The sequence below is a fragment of the Salmo salar genome, chromosome 22 (assembly GCF_965601325.2).
Source record: "Salmo salar chromosome 22, fSalSal1, whole genome shotgun sequence".
Classification (NCBI taxonomy): domain Eukaryota; kingdom Metazoa; phylum Chordata; class Actinopteri; order Salmoniformes; family Salmonidae; genus Salmo; species Salmo salar.
Genome location: NC_138312.1, coordinates 11,962,501 through 11,983,902, shown reverse-complemented (window position 1 = coordinate 11,983,902; position 21,402 = coordinate 11,962,501). Strand labels below are relative to the sequence as shown.

General features: G+C 42.8%; 1 pseudogene across 1 annotated transcript in view; it reads left to right on the top strand.

The window, feature by feature from the left end:
* LOC106582749 (guanine nucleotide-binding protein G(s) subunit alpha-like) overlaps window positions 1-21,402 on the top strand; it is a 45,493-nt pseudogene that overhangs the window by 22,861 nt on the left and 1,230 nt on the right. The window contains exons 3-9 of the transcript XR_014382126.1: window positions 103-157; window positions 319-438; window positions 5,512-5,609; window positions 20,218-20,346; window positions 20,479-20,537; window positions 20,692-20,812; window positions 21,104-21,234. The product of XR_014382126.1 is annotated as a guanine nucleotide-binding protein G(s) subunit alpha-like (transcript). The remainder of the gene's footprint in view (window positions 1-102; window positions 158-318; window positions 439-5,511; window positions 5,610-20,217; window positions 20,347-20,478; window positions 20,538-20,691; window positions 20,813-21,103; window positions 21,235-21,402) is intronic.

The window sequence follows — 21,402 nt, the reverse complement described above, 5'->3', positions numbered from 1 at the left end:
AGATTGCCAATCTGCCCATTCGACTTGTCATTGTGTTACTACACCTTTATGTTGATTTTGATTGTATTTGGTGACTAACCTCCTAATTTTCATGCTTCTCAGGGAGAAAAAAAAGAAAATTCAAGACATAAAAAATAACATAAAGGAAGCTGTTGAGGTAAGTAATTGGTACTGTTTTCAGTACTAGTAGCCCAATAGAGGAAATCCTTCAAATGTTTTGATGTATCGATTTTGAAAAGAATATTTACGTTTTTCCTCAGTATTTTTTATTTTTTTTTTTTTTTAAAGCATTGTCTTTCTATTTTTCCTTCATTTCAGACTATAGTGACAGCCATGAATACACTCACACCCCCAGTCCAGTTAGCCAACCCAGCACACCAGTTCCGAATCGAATACATCCTGAACCTAGTAAATCAGAAGGATTTTGAATTTACATCGGTAAGTATTTTTAGAATAAAAAAGATCACACACTATACCTGTTATGTTGACATGTTTCAGGGTTTTTCTCTGACGTCAGGTAGCCACCCTCTGGAGACTGCAGTAAAAGAGGTGGTCCAATGAACCACACTCACTTGATGAGTAACTTTGACTGAAACCTGTAGATACGTGTCTTTAGCTCAGTGGGCTAAAACAGTCTGGTTTGAACTAATTGGATACTGTTGTCTTATTCAGAGTTCATGTCCCAAAGGATAATCTCCATCTCAAAGTTTTCAACTGTTGAAACTATGAATATTAGTCAAACTGGCTGCTAACTTGATATAGGTCTACGTTTTTGAATTTCAAAAGGAAGAACTCTAAGATGAGGCAGGATATAATAGGTCCAGTCAGTGAATGGGTAAATATGTGAAAATACTGGATTATAAATTGTGTCTTCCTGTGTTATACTTATGCTAAAATGTTTATTATATTCTACTGAGCCATTTGCTTCATGTTCCTATTCTTATATTTTGTTATTTCTTATTGTTGTTGCATTGTTGAGAAGGAACCTGCAAGTAAGCATTTCGTTGGACAATGTATGCCACGCGTATTCCGTACATACGATTAATACAACTTGAAACAGTATGGTGTCTGTCTGTCTGTCTGTCTGTCTGTCTGTCTGTCTGTCTGTCTGTCTGTCTGTCTGTCTGTCTGTCTGTCTGTCTGTCTGTCTGTCTGTCTGTCTGTCTGTCTGTCTGTCTGTCTGTCTGTCTGTCTGTCTGTCTGTCTGTCTGTCTGTTTTGTGGTTAAGTAATTAGCAGGTGTACTCCCCTTGGGATGCTCACAATTGAATGAGGCTCTCACCTGAGAGATGCATGGCCTGTGCCTGTTAACACTGATTGTGTTTAATAACACTAAATGGGTCTGATGGGAGTTCCTCTCTGAAACACCAGGACCCTCAGGGATTTCCTCCAAACTGTATGTTCCCAGGGCAGACAGGCGTGCAGACCGGCAGGGTGGACAGGCAGACAGGCAGGGTAAGCAGGCAGGCAGGCAGGCAGGCAGGCAGGCAGGCAGGCAGGCAGGCAGGCAGGCAGGCAGGCAGACAGACAGCCAGGCAAGCAAGGCATGTAAAGATGTTCAATGCAAGTAAGCCAGAAATTCCAATCCAGATTAAATGTAATTTCGAAAGTGATGTATGACCAATATGTAATAACGTTTTCTGATTCTGAATCAGAAGATACAACTAGGGCTGGCACTACTACCGTATAACCGTGTAACCGATGGTTATGGATGAAGTAAAATAACTGTCATAACCGTTTAAAAAAACATATGTACTCAGTGTACAAAACATTAGGAACAGCTGCTCTTTCCATGACATAGACTGACCAAGTGAAAGCTATGATTCCTTATGGATGTCACTTGATAAATCCACTTCAATCAGTGTAGCTAAATGGGAGGAGACAGGTTAAAGAAGGATTTTTAAGCCTTGAGACAATTGAGACATGGATTGTGTATGTGTGCTATTCAGAGGGTGAATGGGCAAGATAGAAGATTTAAGTGCCTTTGAATGTGGTATGTTAATAGGTGCCAGACGCATTGGTTTGAGTGTGTCAAGAACTGCAACGCTGCTGGGTTTTTAACGCTCAAGTTTTTCCTGTGTGTATCAAGAATGGTTCACCACCCAAAGGACATCCAGCCAACTTGACACAACTATGGGAATATATCCTTGTGGAACGCAGGAGAGTCCATGCCCCGATGATATATACATTATTTGGGCATGGCATGGCATTCATGCGGTTGAGTCCGTTTCCGCGATAACATGGACTCTTAACAACATGATGAAACATTGTTGCCTCTTGCTGAAATAAGCAAGGTGTTATAGCAAACAATGAATAAAATGGGCTTAGAACATCTAACGCTGGCAATTTGAATGGTAAACTTTTATTTTTATTGGTAAACTCAGAAGCGGTAAAGAGGTCAATCGAACTCAACCAAAACAATGGAATTACAATGGAAACACGTGGGGTAGGGCCGTGGGGGAAAGATCATTGCCCCCCAGAAAAAATAAGTCTACATTTAGGCTGTTGTTTATATGTGTATAATGCTTGTATGGATGTCAACCCTAACACAAGCAGATGTTCATGTCATCGTTACCAATCAACTGCTTTACAGTCTTAAAAAACGACTTTGGCTGTCATCACCAATTTCTGTACGCTAGCTATGCTAACCGGCGTATACGAACGAGAGTTAGCGTTTAGCAGTCACTTCTTCTGAACCTGACTACCACATGCCAAATATATCCAAATCAGACTTAAGGACATTGTTGGCCTGTTACAATAGAAAAATCTTGACAGATTTGACAAATATCCACTTTGTTGGACCAGATTTGCTGAATGTGCGCCATTCTGGTCAATGGGATGTCTGCGTTCCATTGAATCTTTTAACGCATCTATGGGTTCACTCGCAATGGCTGCCTGGTATTGTGATGCAATCATTTCCACGGTAATATAGAATGTTCATTCAAATGACGTTAACTGATGTGGCTTATGCAATGGAATGTCGTTTTTGTAATGTCAGTTGAGTTGAATCAACAAATCACAGCACATATTGATGGGTGCCATTCCTGCTTTTACTTCCTGCTTTTACTTCCTGCTTTGCTCCTATGGGTAGCCTACATTTGCAATGGCCACCAGTCCACCCATTAGGCCATCATTGACTTGAATGCCATCATTGATTTCAATAGCAGCACATAGTCAGGAGTGGAGGAAAGGAGAAGGGTTATGACAGAGACCGCGGTCATTCGGTTGGCCAATTACCGTCATCCAAAATTCCATGACCCTCACAGCCCTAGTTGCAACATTAGGTTAGAGTTTGCCCTGATGCTTTCTATAGATTTGGAGATATTTTATATGCTCTGTTGCTGTGCCAAGGGAATCTATGTCAATATGGTGGATTGGAATGTATGTGGCTATTGACTACTTCTCTGAAGCATCTAATGCATTACATTAAATGTGGGTTTGTGTGTGTTTTGGGCAGAGAAGACTATCTGATAGGCCTCTGCCTCCTCCCTCTCCCTCCCATCTCCTGGCCCTAGGCTAGGGCCTACCAGGAACCAGTCTGACTGGTTCACTCTGCCTGCCGCTCCGCTCTGCTTGGGCTTCTGACAGGGAACAGGGAGACTGACGGGAGGGAGAGGAAACACTATAGAGAAGGAGAGGGCTACTGAGCTTAGCTGATATCCTGGATATACTTTATCCCAAGTGTTTTCCTTACCATTGTACAGCCCCCAACCCTTAGAGTTTGGCTTATTCTATGCAACTGCCTTGCGTCTCAGTAAAATTCTGTCCGTGTCTCAGTGAACTTGCTGAACCTCTATGTTAATTTTCCTCATATATCTCCTCTCCTCGCTGTCTGTCTGTCCTCGGCTATGTAGCTGATGGGATACCTTGTGAATAGGGACAGGAGTTTTAGCCTACCTGGTTAGGCAACGTGGTTAGGTGAAACACCTGGCCCTGCTTCTGAATCACTCGCATTCGAATGCGTGTTGATTTACCACAAAACTGAATGTCAGGATTGCAGTGTGTTCAGAGTGAGACTGACAGATAATTACATTTCTGTTTTGTTTGCATGTTGGTAGTTATATCAATTGCCATGTAGGCCTTTGTCTTACGATTGTCAAATCAAATCAAATTGTTTTAGTCACATCCGCAGAATACAACAGGTGTAGACCTTACAGTGAAATGCTTACTTACGAGCCCCTAACCATCAATGCAGTTAAAAAAAAAAATACGGATAAGAATAAGAAATAAAAGTTATTAAAGAGCAGCAGTAAAATAACAATAGCGAGACTATATACAGGGGGGTACCGGTAAAGACTCAATGTGCTGGGCACCGGTTAGTCGAGGTAATATGTACATGTTCTTTAGAGTTATTAAAGTGACTATGCATAGATGATAACAATAGAGAGTAGCAGCGGTGTAAAAGGGGGAGCAATGCAAATAGTCTCGGTGGGTAGCCATTTGATTAGGTGTTCAGGAAGTCTTATGGCTTGGGGGTAGAAGCTGTTTAGAAGCATCTTGGACCTAGACTTGGTGCTCCGGTACCGCTTGCCGTGCGGTAGCAGAGAGAACAGTCTATGACTAGGGTGGCTGGAGTCCTTGACAATTTTTAGGGCCTTCCTCTGACACCGCCTGGTATAGAGGTCCTGGAAGGCAGGAAGCTTGGCCCCATTGATGTACTGGGCCGTTCGCACTACCCTCTGTAGTGCCTTGCGGTCGGAGGCAGAGCAGTTGCCATACCAGGCAGTGATGCCACCATGTCAGGATGCTCTTGATGGTGCAGCTGTAGAACCTTATGAGGAAGCCTAGTTGGGAATTCTTAAGAGAATCCTTATCAGTTGAGAAGGGAAAGTTATGTTTGCTGTCCCTCATTGTTCCTGTGTAGGCTCCTTGATTTGAAGAATGTTTGGTTCCCTCTGTATCTCGTGTCCTGCGCCCACTCTGTCCTCCACTCACCAATGTCAACATGGCAGCATCTTCCCAAAGGGATGGGTACAGCTGTAGGTTCAATGAGACCACTAAAAGGAATACACATGCAATGCCCTCCCCAAATATGTTATTTTACAGACCAAAAAAAAAGCGTTCTGATTGGTTGAATTAATGTTGAATTCCAAATCGACTCCATGTTAGCCCAGGGATGGCTAACCCTTCTGGGCAGCTCCTGTAGGATTTTGTTTCAGTTTAACTTAAACACATGTTCATACTAATGATCTCGTCCTCAGGATTAGCTGGCGAGGTGTGCTATAATAGGACTAGAGCAAAAGCCTGGATAGGTTCGATTTAAGCAATCATTGATGAATCTTTTCTTCCGATAGGCTAGGTGAAATGTTCACCGTATTGCTCAACAAATCCAATTTCAGATCTCGATGAGTGCCTAGCGGGCAGGGCCTAGGCTTACATTTTGGCTATTGCCTGAATGAAATGAATACCTGAAATGTAAGCTAAAAAAGGACTTCTCTAATCTGAGCAACCGGTTCTCTTCTCTAGCCATGGACTGTCCTGATCCAGTTCTCTGTGTTGTGTTGTTCCGCAGGAGTTCTATGAGCATGCAAAGAACCTATGGCAAGACGAGGGGGTGAAGGCTTGCTTCGAGAGATCCAATGAGTACCAGCTGATCGACTGTGCACAGTAGTAAGTACCCAGTCGTTGTCCCTCTGCGTAACGTGCTGTGTAACACATTCGTTGACACTTACTCGGAATTCATATCATCAATTCAAGACTCGAACTTGAGTACAGGTTTAGTATGCACGTTTTTTTTTCATTTGCAAACTTGTTGTATTTGTCCAGCTGACAATGGCAACCCCAATGCACAGTATGGCTGTTGTTGAGATTGTGTGTTACTGTAGCGTGGGTATTTATTTGTGTAGCTGTTGATTTGTGCACTTACGGTACAGGTTCATTGTGGCTGTGTTGGGAGAGGTTTTTACAGTAGAGTTTCCCCTTTCCTTCCTCCTCGGCTCCTAGCTTGTCATTTCTGGAATTCTTTCTTATCCGTCCTTTGATCTCTGTCAGGCCTGCCTCTGTTGTAAGTCATGCACTGGTCACATGAACCCAGAGGTCTTAGAAGGCAGATGCTCTTGGCGCGTTGCAGCAAGATGTGATTCTGGTTAGGGCCGGGTAATATATCGAATTGATTCGAGTCTTTTCTAATGTATGTTTCAGCACAATGTTCCAAATGCTTGTATCGCAAGAATCAAGGGTTTACTTTTCCCCCATTTTTTATTTTTATTAGTGTTTGTCTTTTTTGGTCTTTTCTCCTTCGCTTCTTCTGTGCTATGTGCACTTGTGCAACTTCCCACTCGCACACAGACACCAAGCCCCTCCCCCCTGCCACTCACAACAACAAAGAGACTAAATATCACTTCTTCCTCTCTGACAGCGAGCCGTTTCAACTCGCTATTTGCATTTGAGGTTTGGTCCAACATAAATCGTTCATGTCGACACGAAACACATTGAGACATTATTTCATTAATGGAGGAGGACTTAACCTTTGTAACGATACCCTTTTTATGTCTCAACTCCCAAAATGTAGAACAGCGCAGACCCTAGTAAGACGGGAGTATCGATGAACATTATTGTGGAAAATGAATGCTCAGTTTCTGCCGCACGCAGCGTTACAGTACCAGGTACCGCTAGCAGCATTTTAGCCACATACTGTTACGTGCTAGCTGTCTAGTCTGTGTTTTTATAAATGTGCAGATAGCATAAAAATAGGTATTTATATAAGGAGTTGGCAACTCGTTCTCATTCTGAGAAATAAGCATCATCTTATCCAGGTATGCCACTTGATTTCAACATCTAGACAAAATGAACAGGCTAGGTTGTTCCATCAGTTGGAGACAGTCGAGAGGGTGCGTTTCTTAATTAACAGTTCAACTGTTCTACCTTGTCAACCAGCAAATAGCTCCAAGTTGGCTAGACTTTAAATATAAAAGATTAGCCTGGCTACACGCTAGCCTTGGGCTTGTGCTGGAGAGATTGTTTTTGAGACCTGTATTAATTTTCTATAATGCCTGCTACCAGAAGTTAGTCATTATTCGTGGATGTGCGTTGTGCACGGTTCTGGTTACATTTGTAACACAATTTGTTTATTTTCATAGACAGTCTTGAAAGCCAGATCAGTGATTATTGCAAAATAGCAGGTTAAACTATTTTTTATAAAATAATGTAGTTATTAGAGGGTCTTATGGTCGAAGGCTTGTATTTAGCCAAGGTGTAATTTTTCAAACCCTGAATTCATTTGATTATTCCCGACTGTTTGAAATGCAGTCTGTTGACCTTTTTAATTGTTCAACAAAGCTTATTTTGAGAAACGTAAAACAAAATTGAGATGTACAGTGCCTTCGGAAAGTATTCAGACCCCTTGACTTTTTCTACATTTTGTTAGGTTACAGCCTTATTCTAAAATGTTATTAAATTTTGTTTTTTTCATCATCAATCTACACACAATACCCCATAATGACAAAGCAAAAACTGGTTTGTAGAAATGGTTGTGTTGTCTTGGCTGTGTGCGTAGGGTCATTGTCCTGTTGGAAGGTGAACCTTCGTCCCTGTCTGAGGTTCTAAGCACTCTGGAGCAGGTTTTCATAAAGGATCTATCTGTACTTTGCTCCGCTCATCTTTGCCTTGATCCTGACTAGTCTCCCAGTCCCTGCCGCTGAAAAACATCCCCACAGCATGATGCTGCCACCACCATGCTTCACCGTATGGATGATGCCAGGTTTCCTCCAGACGTGACGCTTGGCATTCAGGCCAGAGAGTTCAATCTTGGTTTCATCAGACCACATAATCTTGTTTCTCATGGTCTGAGAGTCTTTAGGTGCCTTTTGGCAAACTCCAAGCGGGCTGTTATGTTTCTTTTACTGAGGAGGGCTTCCGTCTGGCCACTCTACCATAAAGGCCTGATTGTGGAGGGCTGCAGAGCTTGTTGTCCTTCTGGTAGGTTCTCCCTTCTCCACAGAGGAACTCTAGAGCTCTGTCAGTGTGACCATCAGGCTCTTCACCTCCCTGACCAAGGCCCTTCTCCCCCGATTGCTCAGTTTGGCCGGGCGGCCAGCTCTAGGAAGAGTCTTGGTTGTTCCAAACTTCTTCCATTTAAGAATGATGGAGGCCACTGTGTTCTTGGGGACCTTCAGTGTTGCAGAACATTTTTGGTACCATTCCCCAGATCTGTGCCTCGACACAATCCTGTCTCGGAGCTCTACGGACAATTCCTTTGACCCTGTGGCTTGGTTTTTGCACTGACATACATTGTCAACTGTGGGACCTTATATAGACAGGTGTGTGCCTGAGCTAAATTTCGAGTCTCATAGCAAAGGGTCTGAATACTTATGTAAATAAGGTATTTCTGTTTTTTATTTAAGACATTTTTCTTAACCTATTTTCGCTTTGTCATTATGGGGTATTGTGTGTAGATTGATGAGGAAATTGTTTTATTTAATCAATTTTAGAATAAGGCTGTAACGTAACAAAATGTAGAAAAAGTCAAGGGTCTGAATACTTTCCGAAGGCACTGTATATCGTGAATCGCCCGTAAGTTTGAAAAAAATCGAGATATGATTTTTAGGTCATATCGCCCAGCCCTAATTCTGGTTTGTTATTCTGTGCACCGGGATGGGACCCGCTCCTGGACCGTCAAACACAGGCAGGCAGACAGACAGTTTCGTGCAGGCTAAATGGAGACGTACAGAGAGAGGTCTTTCCTGAATTGCGGGGTAGGTATGTCAGCCCTCTCCTCCAGTCTCCCACACCCAGAAGCTCAGCAGCCCAGCCTGTGTTGTGGATCAGATGCTGGACTGGGCTGGGTGGCCAGACCGGAAGTGCTCCCCTCCCCCCGCTGTATGCTTATGTAAACGGAGCAGCCGAGAAAGAGAGAGGGAGAGCTATTTTTAACTCAAGCTAGCTGCAGAAGGAGAAAGAATGAGCGTGTGTGTGTGTGTGTGTGTGTGTGTGTGTGTGTGTGTGTGTGTGTGTGTGTGTGTGTGTGTGTGTGTGTGTGTGTGTGTGTGTGTTGGGGAAAGAGAGACAACTCTAGCATCATTGATGAAGGTGTTGGCATGAAATGAAAATCTCTGTCTGAGTTGGTGAGGGAATGTCAAGGCCCTCCCTCTGTAGTGTTCCCCGCTCTCTGTGTGTGTGATAAGAACTCGGCTGAGGATGTTGAAATGGCAATGCGGCCTCAGTCAGATGGAGGCAGGCCCATGGAATACCTTCTTTTCTGGTATCGCCAGATTGTTTGGTTTTGATGTCTTCTTGGCTCTTTCTGTCACATATGTGGTTGTCTGTGTTGTTTTTAATTCCGGATGTTTTGTATCGCAATCATTTTAGCAATACCAGAGAGTGAATTATTCTTAGTTTACAGTGCAACATTTTGATTGTCCAAAAACACTGAAATATACTCCACTCTGTATTTATTTCACAACACCCATGGGATTGCATCGCGTGGCACATGTATCTGCATCATTTCATTTTATACCACATATATGATCACCCTCCTCTTATGTCAGTCACATGACTAGAAGTATTGAAATGGCTGTTGTTACAAGTGTTCCTTATTTGTGTAGTCAAAATGGGGTCATAATGTATTTCTGTAACTGAGCACCACATTTTAATTCCTCAACAATAGTGATACAACATGCTACGTTGCAGATTCTTGAGAGAGAACTTTTACCGGATCCCGTTATGAATTGGGGTTCAATTTGGGGAGTGCCTTGAAAAGTTCCAACAGGAACATAAAGACGATACGGTAGTACAGATAGGAAACCAAAACAGAGACCCAAAGTAAAATGTCAGCCAATTTTGTTCTGTGGTTTAGACCTACCGAGAGCATGGTAAACCTGCATAAATCTCAGACCTACATGAATGTCACAAAAAAGGGTGTTTGAAATAAATTTCAATATAAAACAAATGGCTCTATCCATTAGGAGTTTTGCAGTCTTGTTTGATAATCTCTCAAAATGCATTTTCAATTGTTCGCTTTGGGCTAAATTCTGTATTCCATACCCAAATTGATCAACTAGGCCTCATTTTTGCATTTGTAGCTCAGCTTTCCTGATAAGGTTTGCACCTAAAGTCGCTAGATAATTGGGCGAACAAGACTGGGAAGTGAAGTTGCAATGCCGCAGAGAGAGGTTGTTGAGCTGTTCCCCTCAGGCTGCTGTGGAGAGCTTTCTGTGGAAATGCTGAGGAAATGGAGCTGTGTGGAGCAGCCTAGCCGCTGTCCTATGTATCAGCTGAGCTATAGACCATTCGGTCTGGCCTGTCAATGCTCTCCACTTTTGACGCTACTATAATGTGGCGTAGGTTTCCCTCAAAGCCCACACTATCTTTACTCCTCTGAACACTTCTCTTGGTAAACTCTTTCTCTCCCATTCTCTCCGTCTCCAAGTTTGTAGTAGTATCTTTGCAGGGACAGAAAATGGCTGGGACTGAGTCACTGAGTCATCACATGAGGGAGGGAGGGGGGGAGAGCGAGAGGGAGGGAGGGAGGGAGGGAGGGAGGGAGGGAGGGAGGGAGGGAGGGAGGGAGGGAGGGAGGGAAAGGGAGAAAGGTTTCACTGGAAACAGGGTTTGAGGAGAGTGTAGGAACGCTTTTCAAACTGAAAGCCCTGATTTTGTGTGTTCGTGTGGGTGCACACACTGCACAAAGCAGATATCAAATCATCCTTAAGTTATTGATCAAGCTGACTGCATTTCCAGCGTGAGAATAGGTAAACGGTTGTTGGTTCCAGCTGTATGGCTGTAACACTGTTGTGCGTCTCACAACTTTCCTAGTCTGCGTACGTAGCTAAGTTGTTGTGATTTCTGGAATGCTCTCCTGTTTAGAGCCTGTGTTGCCCCCTTTCCTTCCAGCATTCTGTTCTTCACAGCCCTTTTTGGGGAGGGCTCGCCCCCCTCCCTTTGCTGGCCTCTCTCCACCTTTCCCTCCCCCCCTCTTCTCTCCCTGCATTTCTTTCTCTCTCCTCCTCTTTTCTTTCTATGTCTGTCTCTCCCTCTCTCTGGCCCCACTCCAGTCACAGAAGATTTGGAGCTGATAGTCTATTTATAGCGCCTGTGGTTCTGTCACCATGACAACCAAGCTGGAGGCCAGGGCGCCAGGGAGCTATTTTTGGAGCAGCTCTGTAATGTCAGACACAGCCTTCTCTCTCTTTCCTCTCCTTCTGTCCCTCTCTATTCTGTGTCAGAGCGACTTCTGGATGTGTAGTGTAGCGTACCCAGTAAGCTAAATTATGTTGAAAAGACTTTTCCAGACGTTGACGTCAGGTGCATTTTAGGTGCTGAATGAAAGATGAAAAGACGTATTTTCCGGACATCGAAAATACATATTTTTCAGACGTTGAAAATGCGTATTTTCTGGATGTGGAAAATACATATTTTTTGGGATTAGCGGTACATTCTCAATGAACTACGCATTAAATCACAATAATAATTTTGCCAGCCTCAAACCCCTGTAAATCTAAGCCAGCGTTTCCCAAACTAGTTGTTGCTTTGGTTGCTGCTAGATCTGGTTGTAATAAACAGAGCGGTATTTGTTTTATTCCTTCAAATTGAACTGTTTAAGCTAAAAAACATTATGACCCCATCACTGAAAGACTCTCAGGAACACGTGTCTTCTGTTTCCTTCTACAGTGTTCACAAGCCTCTTTAGAACAGAGTGGACCAGACCAGGTACTAAATCAGAATTGGGGGGATAAAGAACACCATCAATGATGATTGTTTTTTTTCTGCACAGAAGATCATCCAAAATCATTGTCTGATGATCTTCTAGACCTTTCTGATGCATTTCAGTCACTTCAAACCATACTTCCTTCAGATTGAAGTACTGTCAGACTGATTTTGTAACAGACTATCATAAGCCTAGTCTAAACTATAAACCAAGTCTCTAAAGCTCTTGGTTTGCGATATCTAGTAAGCTAACATGTGGAAATGTTTTAAGATGGTCATGGATTTTTTAGCTATTTGATTTAGAATTTTAGGACTTCTGTAGGTCTAACTAAAACATATTTTTAAAGTATTTGATAACATGTTGAATTCGGCGTTTAGTGGCATGCAACATGTTGGAAGTGCTTGCTGTGACTTGTAGTGCAGTCGTGGGCGGTTTGGATGCAGGCCAAAATGAATTGACAACCCAAATCATTACAAGAGCCAGTTTGAAATGTGTCATGAGCCGAGGGCATATCAAAGTTCCACAGTGGGATCTCTGCTAGTTTAAAAGTTAAGACCCATTATATACGGAGAAATTGGCATAGTAGGCAGTGTAACCAACCACAGCCAACCTTTTAAGCCTGATGAACACAACGTGTTTTTAGCCCGATCTACAGGCTTCCGGTGCATTTTTCCAAGTCGTAGGAAATCTGAGCCAGCCTGGAGCAAAACGTAACGCCGCAGCCCGTAAAGAGTAAATACTTTATTGTACAGAATGTTTGTCAAATAGATTATTTTTTTTTAAATCGACCTTAGTCTGTTCAAAAAAGGACTAAGTTGTTCCGATGATAATATCAACAAGAGGGCAAACATATCTTTATTAAAGACTTTGGTTGCAAGCAGGACTAAGGTACCTCCGACGTCATCTTTTAGGGAGCGGTAATGAGGTGACCAATAATGGCTGCAATTGAGATCAGCTGTGCGGGTGAATTTAGCGCGTATTGATGGTTTAACGAGACATCAGCTGGTGATGGTCGAGCGCCATCGATGGAGGCCCGTTGTTATTTCATTAAATTCCAATAGGCTACTGTTTGTGTTTCCCTGGCTGAGTTGATGAGCTGATTTCGGCCATCAGTTGATTGACAGCTGATTGAACAGCTGATTTCACCATCCCCTCTCCTGCAATTTGCGCCAACCCTGTCTCTTTAATCATGCGACAATGATTTGATCATTATCATTCAAGAATCGGGCACTTTTCTGCACCCATGTGTTAATGTTAAAATCCTCCCACTGCTAAATGGCATATTATTAGGCCTAGATTCATTATACTGTATTATCATTATATTATACAAGCTAATTATTATTTCTTAAAGGTACTTTTTAAGGAGTGAGGCAGTCCCAATTGTTGAGCTTTTATTGAAGAGATTGGACAGTGGGGGAGGGAGAGTCAAAGGGCAGTGGCCCGGGTTTGATCCCATGGCGACTCTGGCATATTTGTGCCGGGGTCAGCGACTGTAACCGCACAGGCACTGAGACCACTAATAATGTATTCCGCCTATTGCTTGATTTGAACATATGATAAAACAATTGATAAATATATCTACCCCTTACAGATGTGTCACTTTATTATAATCCACATAAGAATTCACACGGGTGGCGCAGTGGTCTAAGACACTGCATCGCTGTGCCACTAGAGATTTTGGGTTCGAGTCCCTGTCACAGCCGGCCATGACCGGGAGACCCATGGGGCGTAGCACAATTGTCCCAGCGTCGTCTGGGTTAGGAGAGGGTTTGGCCGGCAGGGATGTCCTTGTCCCAGGCTACAGTAGGCTATAGTTTAGGTGTAGTTAAGATCCAACATCCGTAGGGAAAAACTTCAACTTAAACCTGACTAACAGGTTGTTACATCAATATAATTTCAACGTAATCATCAGAACAATGTGTACGTTGAAATTGCGTTGGGAACTCCACGTAGAAACCTAACAAATAGTTTTCATCCTATATTCATCTATAGTGTGGCTGAAGTTAAGTTGAATTTCATATTTGATGAGACATATTTGATTTGACATTGTTTCAGCGTTGATCGTAAAATGGTTGTTTTGAATCAACGTCTTTGTTTCAACATCATGCCATCTTGATAGGCATATTGAAATCAAATGTGAAGCTGCAGTCCAACAATTCCTGCCTGAACGGTGACTCCTACTGGTATATGAGGGGTAATGCACTTCAGTGAGAACAAGTCTACCATCTAGGTGCCTACCTCTAAGTACCCTAGCAATACGCATGCCCCGCCCACCTGAGGATCTGTCTTTTTCATCCATCTTTTTCTTACATTGCGTTTGAGGGGTGCAAAATCCACTTGTCACTTAAATCTCGCTGGACTGATTTGCTTTCTTTTTACTCCTGCGACTCTTTCATACTCTTGCTAGTGCCTGTTGTTTTTTTACCGTTAGCGTTAAGACTGCAAACATTTTTGTAATGACCTGTCAAACACACCCTGGTAAGGGCTGAAATGTGCTCAATGGGAGACATTGGCTTTCTGTTGAATCTATAAGAACGCTAAAGCTTAGTCTGGGTTTTAAATCGCCCAAAAAAAAAGAGAAGAAACATCACTTTATTTTGATATTTTTTGGTTGGAGGGGGGAATTGAAAAAGTAATCAATTAATACAGTTGAAATGTTTACAAATGAGATGCATTGAAATGAAAGCAACATATGCAAATACACCCAGTGTATTTATGCAAATTAATTAAAAGAATACCTGATACAGTAAGAAAATATATATTTATGAGTACATTCTAAGAAGTAAAAAAGTGAAATTTTATAATAAATGTAATACCTGAATTCCCACCAAAATCCCCAAATGTTTTGTCCGTGCCAGTAAACTGTTTTATGGGCTATAATTTGGTCAACATCTGTTGTATTAAAACAAATCTAAAAGTTTGGAGAATCTTCATCCATTGTCCAACTGTTGCATTCATAAGAATTGTTTTTAAAAGCTTTTAACAATTTTTGTGACTGTTGCTAATGTACCCTGCTTAGCTTTGGAAACAAGCTGCGTTCGATTCAGCTGGGCTATCATATCAATACATTTAGACATTGATCAGCTTCCATACTCATTTGCGTAGACTACCTAAATAACATTGACATCTGATTTGCCCCAAAGGACACCATCATTTCAATGTGAAGCTAGGTATACCATCATTCGTCCATGGTTGATTGGATCTTTTGAAGTTTTGAAGTAGTTACCATTAGCCCTATAAGTAGGATACCAAATTCATGATATTAATAATAAACTTTTACGTTTGGATATTGTCCTTTATAAGAAAAACCTTTGAATGAGTAGGTGTGTCCAAACTTTTGATTGGTACTATATATGCAGTGGGGGAAAAAAGTATTTGATCCCCTGCTGATTTTGTACGTTTGCCCACTTACAAAGAAATGATCAGTCTATAATTTTAATGGTAGGTTTATTTGAACAGTGAGAGACAGAATAACAACAAAAAAATCCAGAAAAACGCATGTCAAAAATGTTATAAAATGATTTGCATTTTAATGAGGGAAATAAGTATTTGACCCCTCTGCAAAACATGACTTAGTACTTGGTGGTAAAACCCTTGTTGGCAATCAGAGAGGTCAGACGTTTCTTGTAGTTGGCCACCAGGTTTGCACACATCTCAGGAGGGATTTTGTCCCACTCCTATTTGCAGATCTTCTCCAAGTCATTAAGGTTTCGAGGCTGGCGTTTGGCAACTCGAACCTTCAGCTCCCTCCACAGATTTTGTATGGGATTAAGGTCTGGAGACTGTCTAGGCCACTCCAGGACCTTAATGTGCTTCTCCTTGAGCCACTCCTTTGTTGCCTTGGCCGTGTGTTTTGGGTCATTGTCATGCTGGAATACCCATCCACGACCCATTTTCAATGCCCTGGCTGAGGGAAGGAGGTTCTCACCAAAGATTTGACGGTACATGGCCCCGTCAAATGATGCGGTGAAGTTGTCCTGTCCCCTTAGCAGAAAAACATCCCCAAAGCATAATGTTTCTATTTCCATGTTTGACGGTGGAGATGGTGTTCTTGGGGTCATAGGCAGCATTCCTCCTCCTCCAAACACGGTGAGTTGAGTTGATGCCAAAGAGCTCCATTTTGGTCTCATCTGACCACAACACTTTCACCAGTTGTCCTCTGAATCATTCAGATGTTCATTGTCAAACTTCAGACGGGCATGTATATGTATTCTTGAGCAGGGGGACCTTGCGGGCGCTGCAGGATTTCAGTCCTTCACGGCGTAGTGTGTTACCAATTGTTTTCTTGGTGACTATGGTCCCAGCTGACTTGAGATCATTGACAAGATCCTCCCGTGTAATTCTGGGCTGATTCCTCACCGTTCTCATGATCATTGCAACCCCACAAGGTGAGATCTTGCATGGAGCCCCAGGCCGAGGGATTTTTATTTATTTATTTATTTATTTCACCTTTATTTAACCAGGTAGGCAAGTTGAGAGCAAGGATATTGACAGATCTTTTGTGTTTCTTCCATTTGCGAATAATCACACCAAATGTTGTTACCTTCTCACCAAGCTGCTTGGCGATGGTCTTGTAGCCCATTCCAGCCTTGTGTAGGTCTACAATCTTGTCCCTGACATCCTTGGAGAGCTCTTTGGTCTTGGCCATGGTGGAGAGTTTGGAATCTGATTGATTGCGTCTGTGGACAGGTGTCTTTTTTACAGGTAACAAACTGAGATTAGGAGCACTCCCTTTAAGAGTGTGCTCCTAATCTCAGCTCGTTACCTGTATAAAAGACACCTGGGAGCCAGAAATCTTTCTGATTGAGAGGGGGTCAAATAGTTATTTCCCTCATTAAAATGCAAATCATTTTTGACATGTGTTTTTCTCTAAATGTTTGTTATTATTCTGTCTCTCACTGTTCAAATAAACCTACCATTAAAATTATAGACTGATCCTTTCTTTATCAGTGGGCAAACGTACAAAATCAACAGGAGATCAAATACTTTTTTCCCCCACTGTGTGTGTGTGTGTGTGTATATATATATATATATATATGTGTGTATGTATGTGTGTGTGTGTATGTATGTATGTATGTATATATATGTGTATGTGTGTATAATGTGTGTATGTATATATATATTTATGTATATGTATGTACAGTGCCTTCAGACCCATTGACTTTTCCCAAATGTTCTTAGGTTACAGCCTTATTCTAAAATTGATTAAATATCTACACACAATACCCTATAATGACTAAGTGAAAAAAGAGGTTGACATTTTTGCTAGTTTATGTAAATAGGTTTGTATTTATTTATTTATTTAATACATTTTCAGACCCTTTGCTATGAGACTCAAAATTGAACTAAGGTGTATCCTGTTTCCATTGATCATCCTTGAGATGTTTCTACAACTTGTTTGGAGTCCACCTGTGGTAAATTCAATTGATTGGGCATGAGTTGGAAAGGCACACACCTGTCTATATAAGGTCCCACAGTTGACAGTGCATATCAGAGAAAAAAAAACAAGCCATGAGGTCGAAGGAATTGCCCGTAGAGCTCCGAGACAGGATTGTGTCAAAGGCACATATCTGGGGAAGGGTACCAGAAAATGTCTGCAGCATTGAAGGTCCCCAAGAACACAGTGGCCTCCATCATTCTTAAATGGAAGAAGTTTGGCACCACCAAGACTCTTCCTAGAGCTGGCCGCCCGGCTGGAACTGAGCAATCGGGGGAGAAGGGCCTTGGTCAGGGAGGTGACCAAGAACCCAATGGTCACTCTGACAGAGCTCCAGACTTCCTCTGTGGAGATGGGAGAACCATCCAGAAGGATAACCATCTCTGCAGTACTCCACCAATCAGGCCTTTATTGTAGAGTGGCCAGGAGGAAGCCACTCCTCAGTAAAATGTACATGAAAGCCCGCTTGGAGTTTGCCAAAAGGCACCTAAAAACTCTCAGACCATGAGAAACAAGATTCTCTGGTCTGATGATTGAACTCTTTGGCCTGAATGCCAAGCGTCACGTCTGGAGGAAACCTGGCACCATCCCTACGGTGAAGCATGGTGGTGGCAGCATCATGCTGTGGGGATGTTTTTCAGCGGCAGGGACTGGGAGACTAGTCAGGATCGAGACGACAAAGATGAACGGAGCAAAGTACAGAGAGATCCTTAATGAAAACCTGCTGCAGAGCACTCAGGACCTCAGACTCGGGCGAAGGTTCACCTTCCAACAGGACAACAAAGCACACAGCCAAGATAATGCAGGAGTGGCTTTGGGACAAGTCTCTGAATGTCCTTGAGTGGCCCAGCCGGAGCCCGGACTTGAACCCGATCGAACTTCTCTGGAGAGACCTGAAAATAGCTGTGCAGGGACGCTCCCCATCCAACCTGACAGAGCTTGAGATGATCTGCAGAGAAGTATGGGAGAAACTCCCCAAATACAGGGGTGCCAAGATTGTAGCGTCATACCCAAGACTCGAGGCTGTAATCGCTGCCAAAGGTGCTTCAACAAAGTACTGAGTAAAGGGTCTGAATACTCATGTAGATGTGATATAAGTTTGTTTTTTAAATACAATTTGTAAAAAAAAAATAATTACGTTTTTGCTTTGTCATTATGGGGTATGGTGTGTAGATTGATAAGAGAAACAATAACTATTTCATCATTTTTAGAATAAGGCTGTAACCTAACAAACTGTGGAAAAAGTCAAGGGGTCTGAATACTTTCCGAATGCACTGTATAAAGACGATATCCTTGAAATACTTTTGAGATCACCAAATACAAATAATATATTCAGGACAAATGTCCATCTGCCACCAATATAACTACACCAGGTTAGTGTATCTACATGTAGCAGTGTGGGCTGAACTGTTACTGGGGCAACACTATTATTCAGTCTGACTACTGGGGAGGGTTATTATTGGACTAGCTCTATTAATAGGGAGAAATTCTAAAATTGACATGTGTATTTGGACTGGACCTGTGGACACATCAGAGCAGTTGTGGTATGAGACCAGCCTCACCACTCAGTCCCAAGAGGGAGGTGGTAGCTTGCTGGTTCTGCATGCGTGTGAGGATGTGTGTGTCTGTGTGAGAGAGAGTGAGCGTGTGTGTGTGTGTGTGTGGGCCTGCCTGTCTGTCTGCACAACCTCCTCTCTCTCTCTGTGTGTGACCTGCAGCCCTCCTGTCATATTTCACCCTAGTGTGTCACATTCCTGGTTATCTCAGGGTGGGGGGGTTACGTACCGGACAGGCAGCACACTGATTCTCCATGGTGGGGTACTGGACGTGAGGCGGGTTACCAGGCCTCCCTATTCCAATAGCAAGTCTCCCTGGAGATCGTCAATAATGCCCTGAATCACTGCACTTCACTGTGGAAATGAGCTGTTTTCCATTTATTTCACACTGCAATCATTGCGTTTGATTTGGACGACACAACACACAAGCCCGCTCTGATGTGTAGCATATGTCCATGGTGCGAGGTTAGGCTTGTCACACCATTCTAGCGAGACCCTCTGCCCAATTGACTGGACCAATGACGACAGTCCACACCAAGGGTCCACATGTAGAAAAAAGGGTGGGCCTCTTCCTTTCAGGATGGAGGAGGGGATCCGATTGGCCTCTGCTGGCTGACGACAAGTCACATCAGTCAGTCGTCTATAGACCATTAGCTCTCTAAATTCAGCATAAACATGTTTCATGGTTGAACTGTGTGCATCTAACATTTAAAGTCTTCCCCTCCCCCTCACTATTACTACTACAGCAGCTCCATTGACTACAGTGTCTGACAGAGCAAACGGCTGGTGACTCACACTGCAAGCCTCTGTGATCTTGCTGTGGAGGAAAAAAAGACACTCCCTCTGCTGGTCGTTTGTGGAAGTGTTCTCCATCTTTTTGCTTTACTGGTTGAGGACTGCAACCTCCCTCCCCTAGTCTTAGTCTGTCTGGTATGGAATTTACCAGAGGTGGAATGCCCACCAATGTCATCTTGAGAATGTGTATGGTCTGGTCAGTTTGACAGGCCTATTTATTGCCTTACCTCCTTACTCTTCTACATTTGCACACACTGTACATAGATTTTTCTATTGTGTTATTGACTGTACGTTTGTTTATCCCACGTGTAACTCTGTGTTGTTGTTTTTGTCGCACTGCTTTGCTTTATCTTGGCCAGGTCGCAGTTGTAAATGAGAACTTGTTCTCAACTGGCCTACCTGGTTAAATAAAGGTGAAATAAATAAATCAAATATATGGTGAAACATTGTGTGGTCGTGGTTGCCCCTCCATGTCTCCCCTGCAGCTGGCTGAACTCAGCCCTGAGTTCACAGACAGATAACAGGAATGTAATGGCTCAAATACAGCCATAACACGCATTGAGGTTTTGGTATTATACAACAGTTCTGGTTTGACCATTTCTGATGCTTGGTCATTTGGGGTACTGTGTGGAGTTTGGTCATCTGTAGCTCAGGAAAGAAGAATATTGTTATGTCGTGCAAATTAGTAATTTCTGCTACTTTCTATGCACATTATACTCTCTATATTTCCTGTTGTGTGTCCTTAGCTGTCAAGTGTGTAATCTATTCTGCTTCCGCCTTTTACAGCTTTTTAGACAAGATTGAAATTGTGAAGCAGAGTGACTACACGCCCACTGATCAGGACTTGTTGAGATGCAGAGTACTGACTTCAGGGATCTTCGAGACAAGATTCCAAGTGGACAAAGTCAATTTTCAGTGAGTTTGATGTGTCAGCCATTTTTCTTTTAAATGCAAGATTAACGTCAGTAAACTGTTGTTCCCTTTGTGTTACTTGTTATCAGTTGATCTACTGGGCTGTAAGTAACTCTGTCTTTTCTCCTCTCCCAGTATGTTTGATGTTGGAGGTCAGAGGGACGAACGTCGAAAGTGGATTCAGTGTTTTAATGGTAAGGCCTCCGTACTACCCAATACCATTGTATTTCTTCCCACCAATAAGTGTATAGCAAATGGCATGGGGATGCAGCCACCTTCACATCCATGAACATGTCCTGTATCATGTCTAACCCAGTGGTGATTCTCTCTCCTTGTCTGTCCCTCCAGATGTGACGGCCATTATATTCGTGGTGGCCAGCAGCAGCTACAACATGGTGATCCGGGAAGACAATCAGACCAACCGATTGCAGGAGGCCCTCAACCTCTTCAAGAACATCTGGAACAACAGGCAAGACCTCTCAATGCTCTCTCCCCCTTTCAGGCCTCTCCCCCTCTCTTTGCCCTCACAAAGCCATTCCTGTCCTTGACACACTGTATTGTTGTGTTAATCCCAGCCACAGCAGTTGCCGATATGGACATTTTTCCTTTTGTGCTCATTTAAAATGCAATGCGCCACAATAAAATGTGCTTTCTGGCCTTGGTCTATGATTTGTAGAACCATGGTGTGCTGTGTAAATGTATTAGTCATTGACTTGAATACGTCTACCTGAACTCACTTTGTTGTTGTTTCTCTCCTCAGGTGGCTACGGACCATTTCTGTCATCCTCTTCCTGAACAAACAGGACCTGCTAGCAGAGAAGGTGTTGGCAGGGAAATCTAAAATTGAAGAGTATTTCCCAGAGTTTGCACGCTACACTACGCCAGATGATGGTAAGGGAAATACAGTAATACTCTTGATCAACTCTCTACTGTAACTATTCAAGGCTGTCAAGATCAAGTTTTTTGTTGTTTTTGTTAATCTGTAAACGTAACAATTGTAATAATATAACTTAGAACCCTTTGGAACTTTTTGCGAAGTGACGGGCACAACACTTCTCT